Source organism: Ornithodoros turicata, chromosome 7 (genome assembly GCF_037126465.1).
Source record: "Ornithodoros turicata isolate Travis chromosome 7, ASM3712646v1, whole genome shotgun sequence".
Taxonomy (NCBI): Eukaryota; Metazoa; Arthropoda; class Arachnida; order Ixodida; family Argasidae; genus Ornithodoros; species Ornithodoros turicata.
The window spans coordinates 14,008,997-14,034,740 of record NC_088207.1 but is presented as its reverse complement, the minus strand read 5'-3'; the positions used below and the strand labels follow the sequence as shown (position 1 = coordinate 14,034,740).

Genomic DNA, 25,744 nt, shown 5'->3' with positions numbered 1-25,744 from the left:
GAGGTAGAGCCACGTCAACCTTTCCATCTCTGTTTTGAGCGCTAAGTCTGCGTTAACCAATTGAGAGCTTCTTTCAGTAGTGACGTCGCGGAAGCTTGGGTTTATTTTTCTTCCGATCACTCGAAACAGTAAAGCGGAAAGGTGACGCATGAGGAAAACAGAAGGTTGGTGGAGGTGGTGGTGGTGCCGGTGGAAGGGCTCGGCGTTGTCAGCCTCACAGAGGTGGGAAAAAGCATGTAATAAAGCGTAACAGAAAGCAGGAATAAGGGGATATCAGCAGACGCGCCACAACCCTTTGGTGAAAAAGTTGAAGCAGCGTGGACCTCACGTGCATTGTTGTGGTACCTTATTTGAGAGCGATCCAATGAGACAGTTCTTAGTGAACGATGGGAAAGGGGAAAAACTGAGGGGAGACGCGAAAGGCTGAACTACTTTCAAGGCTTATTTAGCTTATTTGTGTTGAGGAAACTGTGGGCGTCCCTTCAACTTCCAATAAAACGTACGACGTGCTTTTCAACATGAATAGAGAGCTTACAATTGAAGCCCATCAATAACGAGTGGTTCAACTCAAATCCACGTCCGTCTATTGAAGGTGGATTCAATCTGAATCTAAATACCTCTTTATAAAAAATTGATCCGAAGTGAAATACCAGTGCAAAGTACGATTGAGTAAGTCCAAGTCCTTCTTTACAAAATGGATTCAATCTGTATCCGATTTCCCCTGCAAAAACGGAATTGATTACAGATTCAAATTCTATCCAATAATTTGCGCCAATCAGATTCAAATCAAGTCCACACGGGTTTCATGTGGATTGAAATCAAATTCGTGATTTGAAATCCGTAATGCTGCTCAACGCAGGTGAATAGAGGCAAACACCAGACTCGGAAATGCATCCCCATTCTTCTTCGATAGCGTGTTGCTCTTCCATATTACATGAACTGCGCATACAGCGTTCTAGTCACGGAAAGTTCCTCCAGTTGGTTGACAAGACAGCGTGATATCGGTTGCTGATTGGCGATCGGATCAGCGTGATATGGTTGCTCTGGGCCACCTGGCCCAGAGCAACCGGTCTATATACATATATCACTGGCTTTGCACTGGGCTTCCAGTCTCTCAGTGTCTCTCAGCCTGACGGGAGGATATCACGTGCTGCCGGATCCTCTGACTGCACGCGCTCCAACGTTGCGTTGCGTTCATATCATCACGCGTTTGCGTCATTCCTGCGCATATTTTGCAAAGACAAGCAAAGGACATTATATGATTCTTCCCTCTAGAACATTATCAAAGCCACTTTACATTGCTCCTCACTCCTCACGTATTTCACAACCACGTTGGCAAAGCTTGGTGAGGAGGGTAGGGACTGAGAGAAGGAGTTTGTCGACAGCATCCTCTACCTCCGCAAGAACTTGACAGTGTAACGATAACGTCCATGACCGCGTGCGTTCTGGATTTAATTTAGTCGCGTGCTGTTACGATGTTAAACCGCCATCACTTGTATGTTTGTGGCCTTGTCTTCTCTCCTTATAAATTTACTTATAAATTTGTTTGATAAGCGCCAGAAACGCGTACGTCACGGCTGGAAATACTAGGCCGGGATCTACTCGCAGAGTCACCGGGCCGGGCTCTATTTGCTTAGACGACGGGACGGGCCATTTTTCGATGCGCCTGGGCCGGGTCGAGCCCGGAAAAGTCGGCCCGTGCAGGACTCTAATCCGCAGTCTAGTATGGTGAGCTAGCGCACCATAGTCTAGGTGGCCATGGCCGTATCGAGAGGGAGCAAGTGAGTAGGGGGGGGGGAGCTTCCTGGAACTTCACGGTCACTTGTGAAAGTTCTTTTTTCAGAAAGTTTCTTTGTTCAGAGGACGTCCTACCTTTTCTCCGGTGTCTAGCTCTACCCAGTGGCGTCGCTGGGGTACGCATCACCCGGTGCAGGGCCCTTTACGTCACCCCCCCCCCCCCAACACCTCATGCCCCATTAACGAATTCCTTTCCGTACCAGGCGATTCACGATAAATAAACATATTACACCACACTCAGAAAGAAAAAAAAAACATAATGTGCCTCGTAGAAGGCTCCTCATGTTGTTTTTTGGCGTCATCGTGCCACAGAGAACGGGAGGAAGCGGCAGTATTTGTTCGGGGCGCCACCCCTTCCGTCGCTTCACCCCCTTCACTCTGTGCGGACCGCATCCCCCTGCACCCCCCTAGTGACGCCACTGGCTCTACCACTACCACAATCCGGAGCGTCCGCCTCAAGGAAAAGAGGTAGTCTAGGCGTCCGTGCCCAAGCAGCACAATGTACTGAAGGGGTTGGACGGTATGTGTCTTATCAATGTTCTTTAGCTTCAGGAGTCTGTTCAAGGTCTTCCACCTACCCGTCCACACCTATTGCACACGACTTTCAGTACGTTGTGCTGCTTGGGTGGTATCAAAAGGCGAACACATCACTAACCGTTTCACGTATACCGGACGCAAAAAAGCAGCTCTTCAGCTCATTATTTCAAACGGAATATTTGCTGCCATTCGAGTATCAAGCGAACTGGGCAGTGCTTTGATAACATGTGTCTCTTACCACGCAATAGTATCCGTCGTCTTCGTTTTCTCTGCGACCCACTGGCGTGCTGCATTGGTATGTGCAATATATCTATTGGGATATTAAAGGGACTGTAAACAGGCCGCCAAACATTTCATAAATAGCGATACCCCATGAAAGGACGGAGGTCATAGTAATCAAACAGACATTTCGTTCGGCTCGTGCCAGCCCAGTAACCCATATAAATGCTTTGAAAGATAAGTAACCCGCCACGCACACGTCACATGGCTACGTAGCCGTTTGCCGTTCAATCAGGGACCGAATGGCCGAGCTCCACGCTCTGGGGGGACGTGACCTTTCAAATTTCCAGCCAATAAACAGGCTTCATTATCAGCCGCGAGACGGCGTGCTCCGTGTGTTTGTGTGGGACTACATTTTGCGCTCCGTGGTTCTGAAATTCAGCGTCGTGACATCTCCAACATCTCCGGTTGGACTAAACAATATTGAGCGCCTAGTTCTGACGCGAACGTCAACAATTGGGCTGCTATATCATATGACGCGATTCGAACTCGGGTGGTGGTGGTGGTGGTGATAGGGCTTGCCGTTGTCGGCCTCACGTATGTGGGCAACGTCACTACTCACGCCATGGGGGAATGTGCGTCCTGGGCCGACTTCTAAGGGAACTGTGCCGACATATGTCTGAAAGCTCGGGTTCGAACTCGGGTACGTCCCAGTCACGACGTGACATGGCCAGCACGCTAACCACTGAGACACGCGATCTGATGCAGCGATGCTCGAGCGCTTGGCTCAAACCAAAGTACGACAGCCCAGTCGTGGGGACCATTCGAAGATGACGAAAATGGGCGCGTTAGGCAGGCTCCCGAGCGCCATATCCCGGGTTCTTAGGGGAACGTACCCTTGGTGTCTCCACTTAATGGTGTTTGTGAGGCAATCCGGAAGCCGAGCGCCAGAGCCGCTGAGCGCGCGCCACCTATGGAGCTTTCTTCTGTCGTCTGCTTTTAAGTAAACATAGCAGTAAACCATAACAGTCCTCTGGAATATTATCAGTATTTACCGCCGACATCCGATGATTCCGGAAACACAAAAAGCATGGACGGTTGCAACGTGTTGTAACGGCTGCGTCATTTCGAAAGGCAGCTGCCCTATCAAAAAAAAGCATAGAATCCAATATGCTTCAGATATGAGGTTGAATATGGTCGGATTGGGTCCCACATATGGTGAATGATGTTGTATGTGATACCAGCGAAGACAGGAATGAGTTTGTGTGAGGTCTCAAGTAGGTCAAATGGGTCACAAAGGTATGCACATTGGACCCTCACTGGGGACCTGTACGAGGTCGAAAGATCACAAACGGGGGTTTATGTGATCATGTACATACCAAAGTCATGGGAGGATTTAGAGGTCAGTTCGGGGGGGGGGGGATGTGGGGGGGTCTTCAAAGGGGAAAAGTACAACCTACAGGGCTCGCCCTACACCTGATTTCAACTCGTCTTGGTAGGGTGGTGGTCCCCCCCGACCAGTGTATGTAAGCTCGTAGGATCTCTGAGAATGTGGTGCACCTTCCAGCTCCGACAAACATGTGAACCTGATCGACTGCTTTTTACATTAAAATTCAGTGTGCATTGACATGCCTACTGGCAATAAAAGGTCACTACATACAGGTCAATGTACGAGTATTCTTATTTATGTTTCAATTTCATCATACACTGTTTTGTACAATACAAGCGCCGTACAACTTATGATACGTACGAGCCTATGGCGCTACATAGCAGGTTGATTACCGAACACTGACACAGTGGAGTGTTCAACTGTTGAGCTCCAAATTTCTGCTCTATGACTGTGTTTCTTGTGGTCATGTTGTTGGCCATGCAAATGTAGCTTCTTCAAAACGCGGTTCAATCGCTTGTTCTTACATGCAGCCTCTGCAACACAAGACCTTGAGACGTGTACATGCTGTACTTTTGATGTACCATGATGTACCGTAATTTCACGCATATTAGCCGCACCGCAGATAAGCCGCAGGGCGCCCTTTTAGGAACGTTTTGAAAATTCTCTGTTAGATTAGCTGTGGGCAATACGAGACTACTGATTTGTGTGACAAAGGAGACCATAGAGAAGGCCATAACCCCTGTGGTCCATAGCGTACAACAAAGGAGGTCAGCTCTAGAGTTCTACCAAGATCGGATTGTGCCCTTGTTGGGCGTTTTTCATGGATTGATGGGTCAGTGGTCTTCCAGAAAATGGGAATGCACCAGGAAGATCAATCTACTCGAATGTGGACCCATCCCTGTTACGCACTGTTCGTCCATCGGCAGGGCAGTGCTGTTCCAGAGACACTGTTGGCCCTTTCGTTAAAAATGGGGTATGGGGAAAATACCAGGAAAAAATAGTCATCAGATAACCCGCACAGCTGGATAAGCCACAGAGCGCCCCTGAGGAAAAAAAATCGCACATAAGCCGCGGCTAATATGCGTGAAATTACGGTACCTCAGTCACTTTCCAATTGATTTGGAATGGTGGAGATGTAATACATCCCGTGAACCTCCATGAAAAGGCACACATTGGCGTCACATGGCTTGCACAAACACAGTCCGGCACTACAGTCACGAACAACATGTATATGGGAAAGTGAGGTGCTTGATACTGTTATTAAGTCAACGATAAGCCAGCAGCTTCTTTCTCCTTCACACAGAACTTCCAATACCTTTGCGATCCTGCCGTACCTCTTTTGCGTAGTGATAATGACATAAGAAGTGCAGGTTTTTTTTGGTCGAGTGTAGGACTTTGCATGAAACGTTGTCCCATTTGCCGTGGCTCTCTCAAACACATTGCATGTCCACCGTTGAGTTGCAAATTTTTCGTTTATGAGGGCAGTCTCTTGTGGTGTGAGTGTCAACACAGATGGGCTACGGAAAGATATCTTCCTGATGCAGTCACTTGAACACAGGGTAGGATCAGTTCTTTTCGTGATTTTCACGCAAGCAGCCTTTGCAGCATCAGACATTAGACTTGTGTAGTGTAGATACCGCACTTTCTGTTGAAGGTAGTAACGCTCCACAATTTGCAGAGGGACACCTTTAGCTGCGCTTATCAGTCTCACGAGCCTGCCGTTCATACTCTCGAAAGGGAAGCAAGAATGTGCCCAAAGTGGACCCATCTTCGAAACACATTTTGGCAGATGCAGTAACTGGTGCATGTTATATGTCATAAATCCTTTGCCGTATAGCTCTTGAGCATTGAACACAAATCGTACTAGAAGCTCATTAGCACAATCTATGTCCTCCTGTGAGACGGTTTCTTTCAGCAAGGTAAATATTGCTTGAGACAAAAGTTCAAAATGCCGGAGATATCTTGCAGGAAGAGAGCCTTTTAGCGCAAGTGGACCATAAAACAACGACCAGTTTTTCCATTCATTTGCCTTCCAGTCTTTATATTCCCTTAGAGATCGAGGTAGACGGGTAAATGAAATTGGTGGCCTTAACTTTAACAGTACGTTCTCTATGGCACACATTTTTGATGGGCCCCCAATATAGCAGTCTCCTGACGTGAACTGGAGCCAGCGTTCAGTAAGCTGCCTAGTCACACCTAACAGCACAGCGTGCATATAGTCCACTGATATCCCCCAAACAATGTCGAAGTTGGGCACACATGCTAAGGCCGTCGGTCCTTTTACACCACGGGAATCGCTTCCACTCTGCAGTGCTAATATCCCGTCTTCTGATGTCCCTGCAGAAGTTCGTTCCTCAGTTAAAACTGCATCCACAGGATACTTCATTGTACCTGCATAAAAAAGATGGCAGAAAGTATTTTAAGGCTCTCCTGCTGTCGTAACAATGATGATAATTCTAGCATTTCACTAGAGCATACTTGCAACAGAAATGCATATGAAACTCGATTCCTTGTTTCATACCTAAGTACCTCCGAATCTGACAATAGAAAGAAAACATCCACCGTTGTTTTCCTAATCAGAAACCATGTTGAAACTTTCCAAGATTATGTATTTTTAAACTGTCATTGGTGAGGAAAAGAAACCACAACGATAATGATTAGGCTATATTTGATGGAATAGGCTTCACTGATTTCTCTTGTGGGGGCATCTGGGAGCACTTTCTTATGCCAATACTTCGTCTTATGAGTGTCCTGCTTGGCTCTTCATAAAAAGCACATCAGCTTTCAGTGAAATTTCATGGCCATAGGAAAGAAATGTGAGCAAAAGTATACACAGCTTTGCATGAGGCAGTACGTGTTATGCAATTTTTTACTAAACACCCCCTTCACTTGATAATTTCTGGAATTTTTGGCAACATTTGTTCAGTTTTTATGGGTGCATATCTCAGAAGCAGAAAGGAGCCGCCCACCATTTTCTATCCTTTAAGTGATATTAGCAGAACACTCTCTAGTGCAACACTATATTTAGATGTATGGCACACACTAATGTGATCGTATATGCAGTCATACAAACATTTTACCTTCTATGGTGACTCCTTCATGCAGGCACCAGGTGCATCCAAATCGGCCGTTGTACTGCTTACAATTTGTAACGGCAGCTCTTGCTGGAGAGTCAAAGCATCCGTAAAGGACGTGTACGCCTGAGGTCACCTGACGGCCGGCCCATTCCCATGTGATGTCTGGGACACTTTTCACAACGTCGATGAACTTCTTGAGAAACAGTTGCATCCTCGGATGAGTTTTCCCAAACCATAGGCCACACATTATCACGTTCTGTCTCCTCAGTTTTGCTGGGAGCTCATTTACAACTGCAAGAATCGGCCAAACTGAGAATTTTGAGGATTTGAAGGTTGGACTTCCGTCAGTGTTTATCAGGAGGGTGAGGTCGTGTATTCCAACTCTGCATTTCCTGGTTAGAGACTGGAAAATGCGGCCATCCCCAATGTCTTCCATTGAAAGTTTGGAGGACAAGCGCCGGTCTATAACGTGTCCTACTGCACGAGAAAAATTCTGCACAACGGATCTGAGTTGCGAACTTATGTCCATAATAGTGAAGAATCCATTGACAAGCGAGCCCATGTCATTACTGTTGCAGCACTCAGGGCACCTCTTTTTCTCCTGTCCCTTTGGCCGAGAAATTCGTTCTTCGAGGTAAGCGTAGCAATACTGGCAATAAAAATGGTAGGTGTGACGAGGTGACATCCACAGCTTCCGGAAGTGGTATGCCGACTTCGGTAGACCCCATCGGACGCCCAGTAATGTGTCCAAAAGCTGCACAAGGCCCTCTAGTTGTTGCCAGGTGATGTTGAAAGCAGACACATACGCCATTATAAGCACCATTACTTCTGCCTTCGTAAGATTAGGGTTCGCTTGAAATTGCTGGCGTGAAAGGTCGTCCAGTAGTTCGAAACACGGATCAGATTCCGGAAGTGTGTCTCCACCCTCCGGCCCTTCATTATCTCGCTGGACGGCATTTTCATCTCCGTGGGAACGTTGCGAGAAACTGTTATCGTGTGAGGTTTCAGGAGCACCGTCGTGTTCTTGCGCTTCCGTGCCTGTCCAGTCTGTGATATCTAGAAGATCACTGGGTTGAGTGGGTTCCACGTCGGGATTCCGGTCGCACGCAGGACCCCTTTTACCTTCTGATTGAGCACTGCCTTCGTCCAGTTCGCAAGTCTCACTGTGTGGCACATCAGTGACGGAGGAACGCCCTTGGCTTTCACGCTGCTTTCTTCGTTTTGTTTCGTACGGAACTTCAAAAGGCCGATCGGGTTCTAGATACCTCTTTCGTGTGTTGAATTCATTCATTTTGTTGTGAATAGAGCAACCAAAAGACGCGGGAATAATCTAGACGCAGAATGATGAACCGGAAACGGAAATGGTCAGATTCTATACGGTAAGAACGAATGATACGTACATGACTAGAAAATCAAAAGTATTTGAAAAAAAAATATTGTTGAGATCACAAAGCCTGGCTTTGAATATTCTTAATTAATTCGTGTCCATCCTACTACTTGATATTCTCGATATTCTCTCTTCTGTATCCAATCGCTAAGCCAAAATCCATGATCCGGGCAAATCCAACGCCAGCCAGAGCGGCATGTGGGTACTTTTGGCACTTTTGGCGGTTGCGAGTTGCGATTCGTGAGTTCGTGAGCGAGTTCTTCGGGGAGCTATAAGTACTCTTTTGTGCGTTTTGTGTCCTTTAGTTGACATTTGTAGCGTAGTCACGAAGTAATGTCCACAGCGTCTTCCTGCTCGGCTCCCTCATGGTACGCGTACGTTCGTTTCATGTGTGATATGAAGCGTCACGTTGTTCGCGTCCGAGACATAAAGAACTTTTATCCCGAACACCTCAGTGACTTCAGCAAAACGCGACCATACGCCGTAAAATGGATGTCCGAGAAAAACCCTATGGAAAATAGTCACTACCAGGCTCAAATACTGGGTTTGGCAGGTAAGCCATTTTGTGTATAGAGTAATAGTAGCAACCGTCGATGTTCAAACTTTGGATCTTGCCTCGTATGTAACAGAAACGGAAAAGCAGGCAGAGGCGCTGCAGAAGAAAAGAATAGCTGTACCGCCGCCTCGAATGGGAAGCGAACTCGATGTGAGCGAGGAATCCTCATCAAACGATGAACCCGCTGAAACGGCGAAGCTCGTAAGTTACTCTCTTTGCGTTTGATGTGTATCTGCACCAATATTAGTATTGTGAGTGTCAAGTGTGATATGGATTTTTTTGTGTAGGTCCGCCAGGCAGGTTGGCATGTAGCTTGGGGTTGGCTAAACGAAAGGAATGGTAATCTAGTGTCGTTGGCGCCCTGCACACATATAGAGAAATGGCGGGAACATTCCGAAACTATGCGCGTCACGTACCTTATATATTTTGAAAGTATATGGACTGGAGAATCAATTACAGTGCCTAATTTGGAGTTCGGAAAAATTAAAATCATATACAAAAAGCCACGTAATGCAGAGTGGCATCTGACGGCGCTTCAAAATTTTGAATGCTTATACTGAATTTGATTGGAACACCTAACTGAGATTTCCAGCATGGGATATCTTGGTATTTCGGGTTTGTGGTTTCGGGTTTTCTAGTTTTATGCTCTTGTATTCAAGAGTTGCAACAAAAATGGGCTGTTACGCTGCTTGGACAATGTCTATGTGCCATAATAAATGCTGTTTTGCGTGCTTAACATGCAATGGTAAGAAAGGGAAAACAATAGGTAATCAGTTCATGCAAGTCCGGTTGGCAACTTCACAGTATGGAACAGTAGGAAATGAGAATCAGAAATAAGTTTGGAGGCATTCGTTTTCCTCTTTAAAGGGACGGTCGCGTACAGCCGGGGCGATTCCAAAACAAAGCCCAAACTATCATCAGTACTGTACACATACGACCGTCAGTTTCATTCAGACCAATGAAGTCATCTTCGGGGAATTTGCCAAAACATAGCTTAATCGCAGACGACTAAACGTGCGCTTCACTTTTATGCAATGTCACACATGACATCGGTCTGCAGGAAGTCTACTGGGCACAAGAGCAGACGATTTCCGCATCCAATCACGGACTTCCCTGCAGGTTGACGTAGCCGTTCTTATTGTTAACAGTTCGGATACAAGTGGGATTATTGTTAACAACACAGATCGCGGCATGCTCTAAAATCTTTATCAACTCAATTCGGTCATGTAATAACCATGAGGTACGAGACCGTCCCTTTAATGTAGTTTAGTGTGCAGCTCAATGTGCTGCGAGATTTCTTGACGTTGCTTCTATCTCGTTTTGGGGGAATGTAACTGTGTTTTAATTTGTTGGTGTAACAGGATACGTGTATGTGTATACAGCCATACTGGAGCATGATTTTAAGTTTTTGACAGATTGGTGACATGGTGTATAGTGGGTGGCACACATCCCATTCTGTGATCACTTGAATTTATGGATTCAGTCAAGAGGATTTCAGTATATGCCGTATGCAGAACTTTTCATAATTTGCAGCAACGTGCAATCTTGAAGAAAAGGACAGACGAGGTGAAAAAGAAACTTGAGAGGGACCTAGTGGCAGAGAGTAGGAAGCGGTATGCATCAACATCAGAGGACGATGAGGGCGTGGTGGCTGAGAGCGAATTGAAAGAGGCGAGACAAGAGGTGAAAACACTTGAGCAACGTGTAAAGAAGCTTCAGGAACAAAATGATAAGCTACAAGCTGCCCTTGTATCTGGGGTGCTCAATTTGGGTAAACTATCCTGCCATAATTGTCGGTCATATGCTGTAAACGTCATGCCTGCAGCTGTTCTTTGTTTTTTCCAGAGAAGCCATCTGGCCATCAGTCCCGTGCTGCCCAGAACCTTGAGCCATTCCACAAGGTTACTAATTTAAATACTTCCTTTCGCCAGGTATGTAACCCTGTGTTTCACGCATAAACAAAGTATGTAAGTGTAATCATTGCAGTATGTCAGTCAAAGCGCCGAGGAGGAAGATTTTTCCTTATCTGAGAAATGGAACGAAACGGAATCCGTGACACAATTGGAGACACCTGACACATTGAAGGAGGGACCATTAATGGTGGACCACAGTCAAAGCAGTGAGCCATCAAAGGAGGCTTTTGTTGTTGACAATGGGCAGGTATGGGCAAATTCAACCTTGTTTATTGCGCAGTAACACTCTAGAAAACTTGACTGGGTGTTCCATTTGACTCCCCTGTATTCAAGCGATAACTTTTTTGAAGGTTTCTTATTCAGGAGGGAAAAAACATAGAGATAAGTGGGGTACAGTAGAAATAACTGGCAAAGTGATGTTTATTGTTCTCAATTTTGCATTTTCTCCTGGGTCATTCTATGCTAAACGTGACAGGCATTGTGCTCGACCATCTATTGATTTCTTTCAAATATATTGGGGTTGATTGCTCCCATACAGCTAGTGGTCTCCCAGCATTTTTTATGTTTTTTTTTTTTTGTGCCATGGTTGCCTCTCCAAGATTTGGAATGGGACATGTGACATACCAGGTGAAAAAGACAACCTAACAAAATAGCGATGAAAGATGAAAGTCACTGAAAGGTTAGCCAGCTGTAGGACTCGAACCCATATCTTCTGGATTGCCGGTCAGAATCGTTTTTTCTTTTTTTTTTGTGCAAATTCCAACCAAATCTCTTCTGAACGAAGGCAAAGCACAACACTTTCGAGCAAAGACCCGTTGAAGGCTGATCGACACTTTTTATTCATAGAGTAGTCCCAGTGCTCCTACTGAACTGTGTCGCCTGACTAGGCCGTTCTCGTTGGAACCTGAAGCTTTCAGATGATCTTAGTAGCTGTGATTTGGGACATTTCTGGTGTTTCTTCACTGTGGGATAATGTGGTGTTCCTAGTGTCTGTTCTCTGATGTTCCACAGCAGGATCCCTGGTGTGTTCTGATGCTGCACTGTTGAATATTATGAGGTCTCATGCATTCAACCGTGTGATGTGCTTCGTTCACCTGCACCGTCAAAAGGCACTAAAAGCTGTGCATAGTTAAGAACCTCAGAGGGGAAAAAACATACTGGACAGCACAAGCACTGCACAAACACAGCACAAACACTTTGTTTGCATGTGTCCTGTTTGTTTTTTTCTAAGTGTAGCGTTCTCAACTATGCACATCTTTTAGTGTCGTGGGGCGGTGCTGCGATACGGGCACCTCACAGGATCGAATGTGTGAAACAGCATCATGTTCAACAGTGGAGCATTAGAAAACACCATGCGGGGGTTCTGTTCAACATGCATACTTGAATGTGCAACATTCAACCAACATGCTCTGCTCACTATTTCTTTACTTAGCTTTTTCATTTGACACTAGTGATCATTAGGCACCGTCACTGTCTTATGTGGCAGTGAGAGCGTAAAGTTTCGTTTTCAATCTCAAGGGAACATTGCGAAAACGTCTCAGTTTCGATACTCAGGGGAATTATTTGCAAAGCCAATTGTTAAAAAGAAGTCGCATTAATGACCTGATGATAATTGTAAATTGTGGTTTTCACGGTAACACCATATAGTGTGCATACTCTGGGGCATTTCTTTTTTTTTTCTCTCGAGGATGCAAATCATGCTGCTTCACTCCCATATTTGTTTGTCAGCGGCAGCAGTGATGCATCTTGGGGGTAAACCTGCCTTCTGGTGCAACACTAGATATTTGCGAGGGTGATGAAGTGCAATTTTTTTCGCTGCCAAGACAGAGCAGTGTTTTGTTGAAACTTTGTAGAAAATGTTCAAGGGCAAATGCAATCAAATTAAATGCAACGAGTCTCAAATTTCACCAGGACCTCCTCAGTGTGCAAATGACGGCTCAAAGCGCAGTAAAAAGCATTATTTCCTGTTTTTTTGCTAAGCACCCTTTCAGGTCTGGGTGCCTCAAAGTACTTCTAACGCATTCTACGCCTCCTAGACAACAGCTCTGAACAGTTTAAATGGGTCTGAAAAATTGCAGAGTTCATTGTAACATTCAAAAGCTTCTCGATTTTTTAGTTTTCGATACAGTGTAGATCAACCTTAAATGGGTCTGGGCATCAAAGTGTTATGCTTTGCCTTTACTCAGAAGAGATTTGATAGGAATTTGCGAAAAGGCTATTTTATTGGAATGTTTTTTCACCAGGTCGGTCACATCTCCCATCACAATCTTAGGAAGCCATCTTTTTTTTTTTTTTTGTCATGCAGCGAAAAACCTTTTATGTAACAAGTAAGCCAGGAGAGCATTGCCTGCGTGAGAACAGTCAACCACAACTTATTTGAAAAAAAAAAAAAAAAAGATGATGGTCCAGTGCAATGCCTGGAACGTTTGGCACGCAATCACCCTTCTCCTTTCATTTGCTTCAGTTGTGGTGTGGGAAGACTATAACTGCACATTGTTGCAATGCAGCTTGTATAGTAATGGCTTTCTACCCATAGTGTTAGCCGCAGTGTTATAAGTCCTGTCGTTTCTTCTCAGATTCATCTAGGGAATGAAGTATGGCTGCCATGCGAAAAGTATGAACACCTACTGGCAATCGGTGATGAAAAGAAGGCGGTTAGGGACGCTGCCGTCTCTATTTTCTCTACTGCTGGGCTACTGGACAAAAGCATCACTGGCCTCCCGTCCAACAGATTTGTTCAAAGTGGGGCCGTTGGCAAGGAGTGCGTTGATGGAAGAAAACTCGTTGCCTTGTACAGTATGTTCTTCTGTTTATCTTTATTGTAAGGATCGCCAGTGCCCACTGCAATATTTCTTCACTTCAGATTTTTTCGCTAAGTACTGCAGTACGCACACGATCCAAAAGTCTAAGAATGAGCAGCAGCTGTTTGTAAGGAACGTACTGCGTGCCAAAATAAGAGACCTGACAAAAACTCGCAAGATACAAAAGATGAGAGAAGCCCTGGTAAGTACATCAGTAGCATGCATAGTCTTCTCTCTTGTATTTATTGAGGCATGAACCAGGAGCCGCAATTTGACTTTTACCAGCAGCATGACTGATCGGATTAAGGTACCCCACTAATTGGTGGTAGCCAAGGTTATGCTGAATAATGGGAGGAGGTGGGTTCCGGTTCCACGACAGGCTGTGCTGCCTAAAGTTTTCCCTGGGTTCTCCGAAGACTTTTCATGCGAATGACGCCACAGTTCCCCCTGAAGTCGTCCGTGGACACATACTAACCCCCCCCCTCCTCCCCCCCACACACACTCCTTCCTACTGTCCTTTCTCCCTCTGTCCGCATCTGTAGGTTGCTCGTAGCCACAGCTGCTTTGCAGTGCTTGCACAGAATAAAAAAATGACTTTACATGCAAATGTCGTATTATTTTTGTATTTTACAGAGGTCACCGTGATCAGAAGAACAGAGCTTTCGTGAACAGTCCAAAAGCACAGACAACTATATCACCAGGATGTGCTCTCCCCCGTTTTTTATGTTAAGAACCACTTCAGTTTTTGTGGTGCCTACAGGTTTGGATTGAAGATTATCATTGTATACCTTTCTTTTTGTATCTTTTTTTTTCTCTCGTCCTCACAGAAACATTCAAGGCTACTTTGTGATCATTCCGTAGAGATGGCCAACTATCTGTCCCGTCTGTCCTCTTCCACCTTCTTTGTTTGTGATACTCTTTAATATATGAACAACAAACCTGATTTAATTTTATCCTGCAGCTGAGAATAGACAACTTTGGAAAATCCTAGAGCCCCTTGCACTGCTTTGGAATTATGGGAGAAGGCTTATCCGAAGAAAGTTGGGGGTCTGACATTTTGGTTTCCCCTTTCTTTCGCATACAGCACAATGTCGATCTAAAAGGAGCCAACAGGGAAGAACCCCGTCAACTTTGTGACGAACCTTCACATAGCTTACAAAGGGAGTTGCCTCACGACGGGAGCCGCTGATATTTCAAACAGAGAGTGTTCTTCTGGGCACCGTCCTCATCATTGCCATGGTATTTAAAGGGTTAGGTATGACGGGTTACAGGTTTATGCGAATTGTGGGTCAACAGCCCGAAAGGAAGAAAGGGTCCGTACAGACTTTTATGGCCGGAGTGAACGGCTGCTTTGTTAGAATGTGGAGGGGATTCTGTGAATGAAGTGATCTTTGCTCCAGACCGGTTACAGAAGTGGGAGGTTCACGAACAAGGGGACGAAACGGGACAACAGGCAGGAATTGACGAGCATTCCGAAACCACTAACTTGCTTATCTTTTGGAATGCTCGCCAATTCCTGCCTGTCGTCCCGTTTCGTCCCCTTGTTCGTGAACCTCCCACTTCTGTAACCGGTCTAGATCACTTCATTCACAGAATCCCCTCCACATTCTAACAAAGCGGCCATTCACTCCAGCCATAAAAGTCTGTACGGACCCTTTCTTCCTTTCGGGCTGTTGACCCACAATTCGCATAAACCTTTAACCCGTCATACCTAACCCTTTAAATACATACCAATGATGCGGACTGTGCCCAGAAGAACACTCTCTGTTCGAAATATCGGCAGTTCTCGTCATGAGGCAACTGCCTTCGTACTTCCCTACTAGTTCGCTGGACTTCTACCCGTCTACCTTCACATAGCCTAGCTGCCCATCTTTTCTGATGACTCTTTTCCCATAATTTCAACACGATGGAGTGCGCTCTGGGATTCTCTGATGTCTACTAAGCGCTGGATGATTAGAGCATGTATTTTGTAGTTGTAATGCTGCTCGATGTTAATCAGCAGAATTTTGAGGCACAGTACACACAGGACTTGGTTGGTGTCTAGGTACAAAGACACATTTCTCCTTCATCCTCTTTCTTTTCTTCAAATGGCACAGTTAAAAAGGATGTCTTCCCCACACAACAACGGCGATGTTGACGTTGGTGCACGTGCCTTGGAGTGAATAAAAGAAAGAGGGCGAAGGAGGAAAGTTGTCTTGGCACCTTGACGCCAGTGAACTCGTGTGTGTTGTGCCAGAGCGTCCGTTTATCTACATCATCACTTTGGGCATGTTATTCATTCATTTATTTAAATGTCATTGATAGCTTTTGTGAGCTATCCACAGGCAGATAATTGGTCATCTGCACATACTCTTTATAACAGTGAGTGCGAACCACAGTTTTAATTGTATTTACCAGATTAACATTAATTAAGTGCTGAATTATTGAGATGTTCCTTTATTGTGTACCGTTTTAAAGACAAAAGCTTGTTTTTAAGCTGTCTCTAAAGGCACGAACTACTACCTCTACTGTGCATATTTGATACAACAAAGAAGGAACCTGTTTTGATATTACACTGTAGTTTTTGCAGTGTACGGTTTACATCCTCGTTTGTCCTTTCAATGGGGCGTTTTTTGTTTTCTCGTCCCAATGCTAGCGGATGAGTTTTGCATATAAACTGTGATATGATATCTAGTCATCTTTGAAAACCAATAAAGGTTAATAAAAACTCATTACTTCTCTCTTCTGTACATCCTGGGGTCACGATATCTGGAATAGCTGTCCAGGCGAGACCACATTAAGCCACATAGAGTGGACCACATTAAGCCACATAGTGGACCACATTAAGTCACATAAAGTAGACCACATAAGTGCTAAGCAACATCTAATGTGACCTCAATGAATAGGAACCTCAAAAGGTCCAATAAGACCTCAATATGATCTAATAAGGCATGTCTGAATGAGACCCACTGTCATAATCACATGTGAGGTGATCCTTTTGGATCACATACCTAATTTTTTTTGATAGGGAGTACACCGGCTCCGAAGAAGGGGTGCGCAGGGTGCACCCGGGAATGTGCACCGGAAGTCACTTTGGAGGTGTTAAGTGATCCCCTGAAAGAGGGAACGTTCCCGGAGAACGAACCTAACGCGCCCAATGACCCATCGCGCACCTGAGATTCCGGAACTGTAGCGCCAGATATTCATAGGCGCTCGCGGTGTGCTACGTGCTACTGCGCGGAAAACGTAGTGCGTGTGTGATTTCTAAATTGAACGCGTTTCTTTTCCAGTTTGGGGTTGTAACAGTTTAGATTTCGAATAGAATAAGACTCACATTCATCTATCCAATTTCCGCAAGTGAAATAAAATCACACCCTTGATCGTAATTGGTAAGCCATTCCCAACTCGCCGATTTACCTTGCTACCGTGGCTTAGTGGCTAAGGTCATTGCCTTCCACATCGAAACTGAGGGCAATCCGGCTGCCTTTTTTTTCATGAATTCTCTTCAGCTTCTATTGCCGGTCAGGTTCCCTACGAAGTCGGTCCAGGACGCACGGTCCTTCCGGGGCAACGTGCCTCCCGCAGCACCGGCAGGCAGGGCGCCACCAACCAAGGAATTCGTCTATTCGATCGTTCGTGGGTGGTTATGTTCTTCCTACGATGATGGAATTTCACGCCGAGACTGAGACGTGATTCGTGTTTGAATGTGGTCCTCAAGTTCATATTGATCACTTATATCACTGATATCACTTGCGCGTGAAAGTGTTGTGCCAATATTGTATTTGAAGGTGGGCGATGCGCTGCACGTGTTTATTACCCTGAAAGAAATACTCTTAAAACACCTGGACATTTGGCCTGCCCGTACTACGGGGCAGAAACGCACAGCCCGCCGAGCAGAAAGGAACTACCATGTGTTATTTGAGTGCCGCATTTCCCGCATCTTCTGGACCTTGGTTAGGCGTTGCACGAATGTGCTCTGTCCCGTGCGGTGTGATCAAAGGCGCCCTGGCCGGTTTCACGTCAATTCCACAACACTGCATTCCACAACACTGCAGCGCCACACGCGGTGACTAGCACACTCAGCTTGTTAGGGTGTTTGTTTCACGTCAATTCAGGCAGGGAGGTCCCATCGACCTCTTGGATTTTCATTATTTTTTTTATATTTAGAAGCTCATCGTACATGATGATCAAAAACGGCAAAATGAATTATTTCTACCGAATAGTTTTTGTGCAAAAAAAATCGAGAAAATGTGGGCCTGAATTCGAGTATTTCGCTTTTGTCGTTTTTGCACGCGTATATCGCCTGAGTTTTAAAAGCTATTGTTCTGCAGTTTTTTTACGCTTTAGCATGCCTACTGACCAACAGGCCGAGCACAAATTTTGGAGCGCAGGTGCAACGCTCTGTGATATAAAAAATCCTGAACATGCTCTAGAGCGCAGTTTTGTTCCAACTTCGACGCGTGATTTCTCTGGCTGTAGATGTCTCTCATTACCGTATTTGGTATCAGTTTACTCAGCTTTTAATGTTCTTTCATTTGAAATATCTCTCGCACGTGTACCTTCTACAGGTATCTAGTGAGATCGACAAACGTTTAAGCATATTTCGAAAAAACAAGGATTTTGCGCGTCTGTTTCTCAAAAAGGCCCCTTTTGATTTAATTGATTTTTTGTCAGGACATGGCCCGATGTGAGATCTTTCAGTTGATATAAAAAAAATTTGCTTCAAAAGGTGTGCACTGGCGATTAGCGCGTTAAAGCGCGGCCCTACTCTGCGCTCGTAGTTGTCGGAGTGGGGCTGACCGCACCGTGCGATGGAGACCTCTTGTCGATGCGCCCTTCGTTTGGGCAAGGCTGTCTGGCTTTCTCCTTACTTTAGCTATTCGTCGGCAAGCTTTTGACTTCCTGCTAAACAAAGAATCCACCCCTGGGAGTACGTTGCTGTGTAGGTGTCCTTCAACTTCAAGAGGATTAAGTCTCCAACGAAAAGTACATGACAGCTGCATTCTAACGACTAAATGGTCAGCGAATGTAAAACTTCTCTCTCGCAAGCTGCATACACGGTGACGTGCATACTGTACAAATAAAGTTCGAGTTAGAAGCTGCTTTTTCAGGGAGCTCCCACAAGTTCCTACGAGGCTTTCTTTACTTCACTTTACAATATTTTTAAGTTATGCCAAGGGCTTTGAGCTCAAAACGCGTGTTCTGTGCTGACTACAAGAGGAGGCATAAAAAGAAGATTTTTCTGAACCAGCGACAATGGAGAAAGGTGAGCGACCTGAATATCGGGGCTCTTAAAGGGTTCTGTTTGTCTGTCAACGAAGCATCGCTGGTGTGTGAACACGGCTATCTCTGTCATCACTGTTTCAAGTTGTATGATGCTTCCATCGTTCAAGCTCTATCTCAACAATCTTCCTCTTCGTCGTGTGCGAGTCAAGCGACATCCGTTGATCAACCGCGTCTAATCCAGCTTGATGCAACTGATGACGTAAACCGTAGTCTTGTTGCCGCAAATATTGATGTTACACCTTTGAAGACCCTTGGTGCAGTGAAGCAACGACTACGAAAATCGTACGTCAGAAGAAAGAAGAGGAAGACCCAACGGGAGATGTCACAGAAAGTTAAAGCAGCCTATGACGTTGAGACATCTGAGCAGGACGAGTGCAACGTCTGCTCCCAGTGGGTGGAGGGCTTCCGTAAAGCCCTTCAGAAATGCACTTCGTACCAAGATCGGTGCCGACTGTACACGCTTCTTCCTAGTTCCCTCAGCAAGAAAGATATTCAGCGCTTGGTCCCAGAATCCACGAAGCATATGATTGAAAAAGCGCGCAAGCTGAAGGATAAGGCAGGAGTCTGGGCTGTTCCGGACATCTACGAGGGAAAAAAGGCTAGAAAGGAAGATGTGGACGTTGCCTTGAAATATTACACAGACGACGACTATAGATGCTCTGTGCAAAGCCCCAACATGAAAGACGTGCTCACGGTGGTGATCAACGACGAAAAGGTCCAAGTTGTCAGGCGCTACATGACGCGAACAGTGAGTGAAGCGTACCAACTTTGCAAAGATGAAAACCCAGGTACAAGTCTAGGCCTCACGAAATTTTACAGCCTATGTCCAAAGTGGGTGAAAATAGATACTCGGCAGGACGTTTGTTCTTGCATTTACTGCGCAAACTTCCAGTTATGTGTGTGTACCGTACAAAATAGTGGTCGTTCTGCAATAACAGCCGAGGAAATCAAGTCATATATGATGTGCGAAGTGAATACTGCACCTTGTTTTCTTAGACTTTGTCAGTGTTGCCCAGGAGAAGAGGGTTTATCTCTTGACAAAGTCGGCATTGACATGGACGATGATGTGACAGTTGCCTTGTGGGAATCCAGAACTCTAGTCAAAAAAGAAGTCCCGGCTGTACATTTCCTCTCAGAGCTAAGGAAGTGGGCGGGTTCCCACATTTGTCATAATTACGTCAGAAACGTTCAGAGCAAAGCTATACGGGAGAAAAAGACTAATCCACCTACCAAGACGGACATAATGCACTTTGACTTTGCTGAAAACTGGTCAGTAGCTCCGCCTAGTGAAATACAAGCATGCCACTGAAAAAAAAAAAAAAAAAAACAGATTTCCATATTCACATGTGTGGTTACAGCTGGCACGGAAACTTACAGTTTTGGTGTGGTGAGCGAAGACCTGTGTCACGATTCAGCACACTCGCTGTTGGCTTCCATCGCTATTGAAGAGTGGCTTGACGAGAATGTTCCTCTTGCAGCTAATATGATTTATGTGTCAGATTGAGCGGCAAGCCATTTTAAAAAATCGGTATAGGCTTTATGGGCTCTCCAAGTCTACTTTTGCGAGTGCGACATGGCTGTTCACAGGAACAGGCCACGGCAAAAGTGCGTGCGACGGGATCGGTGGAATAATCAAGCACCATGCCACGACACATAACCTGCGTTCACGTGAGCAAGACGCCATTCTCGGATCACAAGATATGATAACATGCTTGCCAAAATACCTAAAGCGCATCCAGTTGCTGCATCTACGCGCTGAGGAGCTATCTAGCGCTGAGTGCATGCATCTGAGCGCTATGCATCTAGCGCTGAGTGACCTCATTCGAAGTTCCTCATTCCTTTTCGAATGGAAAAGAAAAGGGAAGGGGTAAATGTACCGCATCAACCTGGCATACAAGGTTCGCATGTGTGGCAAAGCAAGACATCGGAAACTTGAAGCCGAGAAACATTCATAGCTCGTACCGCGGACAGTGAATGCAGAAAAGTGACATTTTCATAGAAACTCAGTGAAATCATTTCCTCTGTCACTGCTATTGTGAAATGCTGCTTCTGATTTTGCAGTCTTGTAAATACGTCTATATAAATTACCACTTTTGATTACACAAAGTTGTTCATTTTCTTGTACGACATCGACAGAGCGCCGACACCCCGCGGTACCGCCAGCCCCACTCCTACACCTACGCGCGCAGAGTAGGGCCGCGCTTTAACGCGCTAATCGCCAGTGCACACCTTTTGAAGCAGAATTTTTTATATAAGCTGAAAGATGTAACATCGGGCCATATCCTGGCAAAAAATTAATGAAATGAAAAGGGGCCTTTTTGAGAAACTGACACGCAAAATCCTTGTTTTTTCGAAATATGCTTAAACGTTTGTCGATCTCACTAGATACCTATAGAAGGTACACGTGCGAGAGATATATCAAATGAAAGAACATTAAAAGCTGAGTAAACTGATACCAAATACGGTAATGAGAGACATCTACAGCCAGAGAAATCACGTGTCGAAGTTGGAACAAAGCTGCGCTCTAGAGCATGTTCAGGATTTTTTATATCACAGGGCGTTGCACCTGCGCTCCAAAATTTGTACTCGGCCTGTTGGTCAGTAGGCATGCTAAAGCGTAAAAAAACTGCAGAACAATAGCTTTTAAAACTCAGGCGATATACGCGTGCAAAAACGACAAAAGCGAAATACTCGAATCCAGGCCCACATTTTCTCGATTTTTTTGCACAAAAACTATTCGGTAGAAATAATTCATTTTGCCGTTTTTGATCATCATGTACCATGAGCTTCTAAATATAAAAAAATAATTAAAATCCAAGAGGTCGATGGGACCTCCTTGCCTGAAATGACGTGAAACAAACACCCTAACAAGCTGAGTGTGCTAGTCACCGCGTGTGGCGCTGCAGTGTTGTGGAAGGCCCGTTGTGAGGCTGTCGCTCAACGGCGGCGGAACACCCCCATTTTCCTGCTGGTTCGACAACTGCGCATTCTTGTGGCTAATAACTTACAACAAGAGCTCTTTGCACTCGGCGGCGACGGATTTTCTACAGCGGTGGCGGTTCCACCCTTCGCTTTTGGTGCAAGGGGACTCTGTATCTGTCAAAGGTGTCCCTCCATGAACAGTACCTCTCTTTCATTTTCCATCACTCGCCTCATGCTCCATCGAGTGTCAATTGTTCATACCCAACTCCCCCCACTCACCTCATAGCCCCATAGCCTCATAGCTCATAGCTCATAGATTGTAAATATTGTTCTCGAGGCGCTGACCATGTACTGACCATTCCACGCCGTATTAAATTTTCCAACCACAGACCATGGAGTGCTGACTTTCGACAGCATTGTCCCATACAGTACATATATACAGGGTGTCCCAGCTAAGTGCGAACATATCTTTTAGAAATATATATATCACTTTTTCCGAGATGAAATCAATTGCAATATACCATATGCTGAAGGGCACTCCTTAGGAGGACTTTAGCAAACTCCTAATGCAATGTCTCAATTAACTTTCAATAATTAACTTTTTAATTATAATAAAAGCTACGAAGTTGTCTCAATGAGAACATCTGGTCTCTGATACCGGAGTTGTAACAAAAATCCGTTCGATAGCTCGAAATTAGTGAAGGAACACAATCTTTTCTTTATTTTGTTGATTGCGCATCTTCGGAAACGCGTCTTTCCTTCACCCACAATGTGAGAGGGTGAAAGAGCACACTATCGCCTCTTGCGTCCTGGAAAAAAATTAAAAGAAAACATAAAATGCAACCCAAGATAAGGGCAGTTCGCATAAAGTCACCCAATACATTTGTTTTTGTTTTGTTTCGGCAAGTTAAAGCTCACCTTCGACACATGAGGCGGCACTGTGCTCCTTCACCCTCTCACATTGGGGTGAAGGAAAGACGCGTCTCTGAAGATGCGCAATCAACATTAATAAAGAAAAAAATGGTGTTCCTTCACGAATTTTTTGCGGACGATGTATCGAACCGATTTTTGTTCTGAAAACGGCTCCGGTATCAGGTGACCGAAGGGACCAGATGTTCTCATGGGGCAACTTCGTGGCTTCTATAATTAAAAAGTTAACTAAGACATTGCCTTAAGAGTTTGCTAATGCCCTCCTAAGGAGTGCCCTTCAGCATATGCTATATTGCAATTGATTTCATCTCGGTAAAAGCGATATATATTATTAAAAAATATGTTCGCATTTAGCTGGGACACCCTGCATATAAGGAAGAGTTAATCTTTCTGCTTGTTTGTTGAGCATGGGATAGGAAGCAAAACATTTAGGAACTAGCATTTCTTCGGTCCTGCGCCCTTCCCTCATAGATGAATATAACGCAGCGTTTCTTGAATAAACAGCGTTGGAAGTAGCGCGTGTGTTCGTCTGACTTATCTGTCTCTGTCTTCCTGTTGCGCTTTAACTCACAGTATAGAATGAATGTAAAAATAGCGGGGTATAACGATAAATTAATGGAAAGGAAAAGCCATACGTAAGTTGATAGCCACTTCCGTTGACATTTCGTGGACTGTGCTTCAGCTGTAAAATATTTCCCGCTAATGTTAATCACACAATGTTGCTAAGCTTACTTCTGCTGATTTACCCATTCAGAAGAATTATGCACTTACCCTGATATGCAATCAGCAAAGCGACAAACAGCAGAATAGCAGCCCTCATCTCACACCGATCCCAGAAGAACTATACTCTCCATTAGCGCTATACCCTCACGGCCTGGTTATATTGTTTTTGTTTGTTTGTTTTTGATAGTTCGTTGTTAACTTTGAGAATCCAACGTGTTCAAGATTTCACGAGAAAACACTTGAAACACCTCGTAACGTGTGGCTAATATGCCATTCAATCAATCAAAACCTTGGCAATGAATCAAAACAGCTGCACTTATCTGTGCTACGGCGTTTCGTTTGGGTTTTGATTGACCAGCGTTTCAATTGTGAACTGCCAAATGTTTCCGTCGAATGCGATATACGTGGCGTTAACGGAAGTTCTGATTGCCAGTAACCGACATCGATCTTGTTGTGCACCTGCGAAACTGAGATGAAATGTAGTCCTTAATTGTGCGTTTCGCGTAGGAGTATTTCGTCTTTAAGAGCATGTCGAAAGCATAATGACGACTTCCAGGCCAGGTTACTGAGTGCTTTTTATTTTATTGCGGCGTTTGATAAGGTGTTAAGGGGCTGCTAGCTATGACGCAACCTGCTAGACGCTGGTAGCAATGCACAGCTAGCAATACAATCCTAGTAATGCATAGCTAGCAGAACGCCGCTGGCCCAGAACAATCTTGCGCACGCCCCGCCCCGGCGCATGCAAATGATTGATAACCAAACAAATGTCACGTTTTTCTAGTTTTATTTGCGCCATTATTTGATTCTGTGTCACCGGTAACACACAAGATATTGCAATTACTACACAACGTCCATAAGGATGCGTCACACAAACTGTCAGGTAAGGATATCACGTAAGGATAAGAACAAAAAGACGTATAAGAATATGTCACACAAACTTTGTTAAAACTGTTACGTGAGGACACACAATGTGCGGATCGTGACCAGTGGCGTAGCCAGACCAGCCGCCGGCTCTAAAGCGAAACGCACCGCCTCGAAAATATTGTCGCCACCGGCGATCCAGCTCGGAAGATCTCTGATTGGCTGAGCATTATATGTATAAATATTTGGATGCTCATTGGTCTCCAAGAACTGGCGTCAGTTTCCTTCGCGCTGATTGGGCGAGTCATTTGATTGAGGCGCGCGTATCCAAACGATCGGTCGAACGGAGGAGAAAGAAAAACGACGGAGGAGACATCGCGTCTGTCCGGCCACGCGTGTTCTCTCGGACTTCGGACTGCAACCGTTGTGCACGCAGACGCTAGGGGTAGTTTGAGGGTTTTGAATGCTTTAGATTTAGATTGTGGCGAACTGCTAATGTGAGAACGGAATGGCACATCCACCTGATCATCACAACAGCGGGAAGACGAACATGACATGGAATCCCTGCACCTCCAAAGGACGCAGAAATCGTCAGAGAGGAAGTCTGCACTCTTTCCGACGTACTGCAGGTGAACGGTATGACAAGTTTGATTACTTTTTTGTGACCAAAGGAAGTAATGCAGGTTTATCACGTTAAGTGTATTACGTACAACATTTACGAGTCACTCGGTACGTTAGCGGCGTTTCATTGTGCAGTGCATTGCCGTAACTTGTACGTTTGTGATATGCCGCTAATCAAATTATGTGTGGTTATGCTAGTTGCTCCTCATGCACGTCGCAGCCGTTCATTCACTGTGATCTACGAACATTCGTGACAAATGCGCTTTGGTGTTCAAATACGAAATCAAGATCGATTGCCTATCATAGCAGTGATTTTCGTGCAGAGTTACGGATCATCAATAGATTTTTTTTTGTTTTAGTTCTCCCGCAGCCATCGGCAACGACGACGCACATAGCTCAGCATTGGCTTCTGAACTGCCCTTCGATGTCGAAGCACCTAAAGCTCCAGTGAAGCCTGTTACAAGACAAAAAAAGATATGTACTGTAGCTTTTTCGAGGCAGTTCCCGAGGACAAATAAACTTGATTTGTCAGACACCATCGCTTTTTGATTGTCTGCTTTGGGACAGCATGATCGTTGCTGTACAGCAATCGCCGAAGACAAACGGACGAGGCTGGGGGGTAGGGGGGACGAGAGGAGAGACGAAAAACCGGACGAGAGAAGAGGGAGGAGGTTGAGAAAGGAGGTCGGTCTGCGCATGCGCACTGGGCCCCAGCTTTTTTCCCGCTCGGGGACGCTGTGAGTGG

General features: G+C 45.3%; 2 long non-coding RNA genes across 2 annotated transcripts; one reads left to right on the top strand and one right to left on the bottom strand.

Annotated features, from left to right (window-relative positions):
* Positions 1 to 2,572: 2,572 nt before the first annotated feature.
* LOC135399560 (uncharacterized) lies at positions 2,573 to 23,867 on the bottom strand. The gene is made up of 3 exons (XR_010424338.1): positions 23,566 to 23,867; positions 23,430 to 23,476; positions 2,573 to 2,644 (listed from the first exon to the last, which is right to left on the bottom strand). It is a non-coding gene; the product is annotated as an uncharacterized LOC135399560 (long non-coding RNA).
* LOC135399559 (uncharacterized) lies at positions 13,649 to 14,468 on the top strand. The gene is made up of 3 exons (XR_010424337.1): positions 13,649 to 13,672; positions 13,740 to 13,879; positions 14,311 to 14,468. It is a non-coding gene; the product is annotated as an uncharacterized LOC135399559 (long non-coding RNA).
* Positions 23,868 to 25,744: the final 1,877 nt, after the last annotated feature.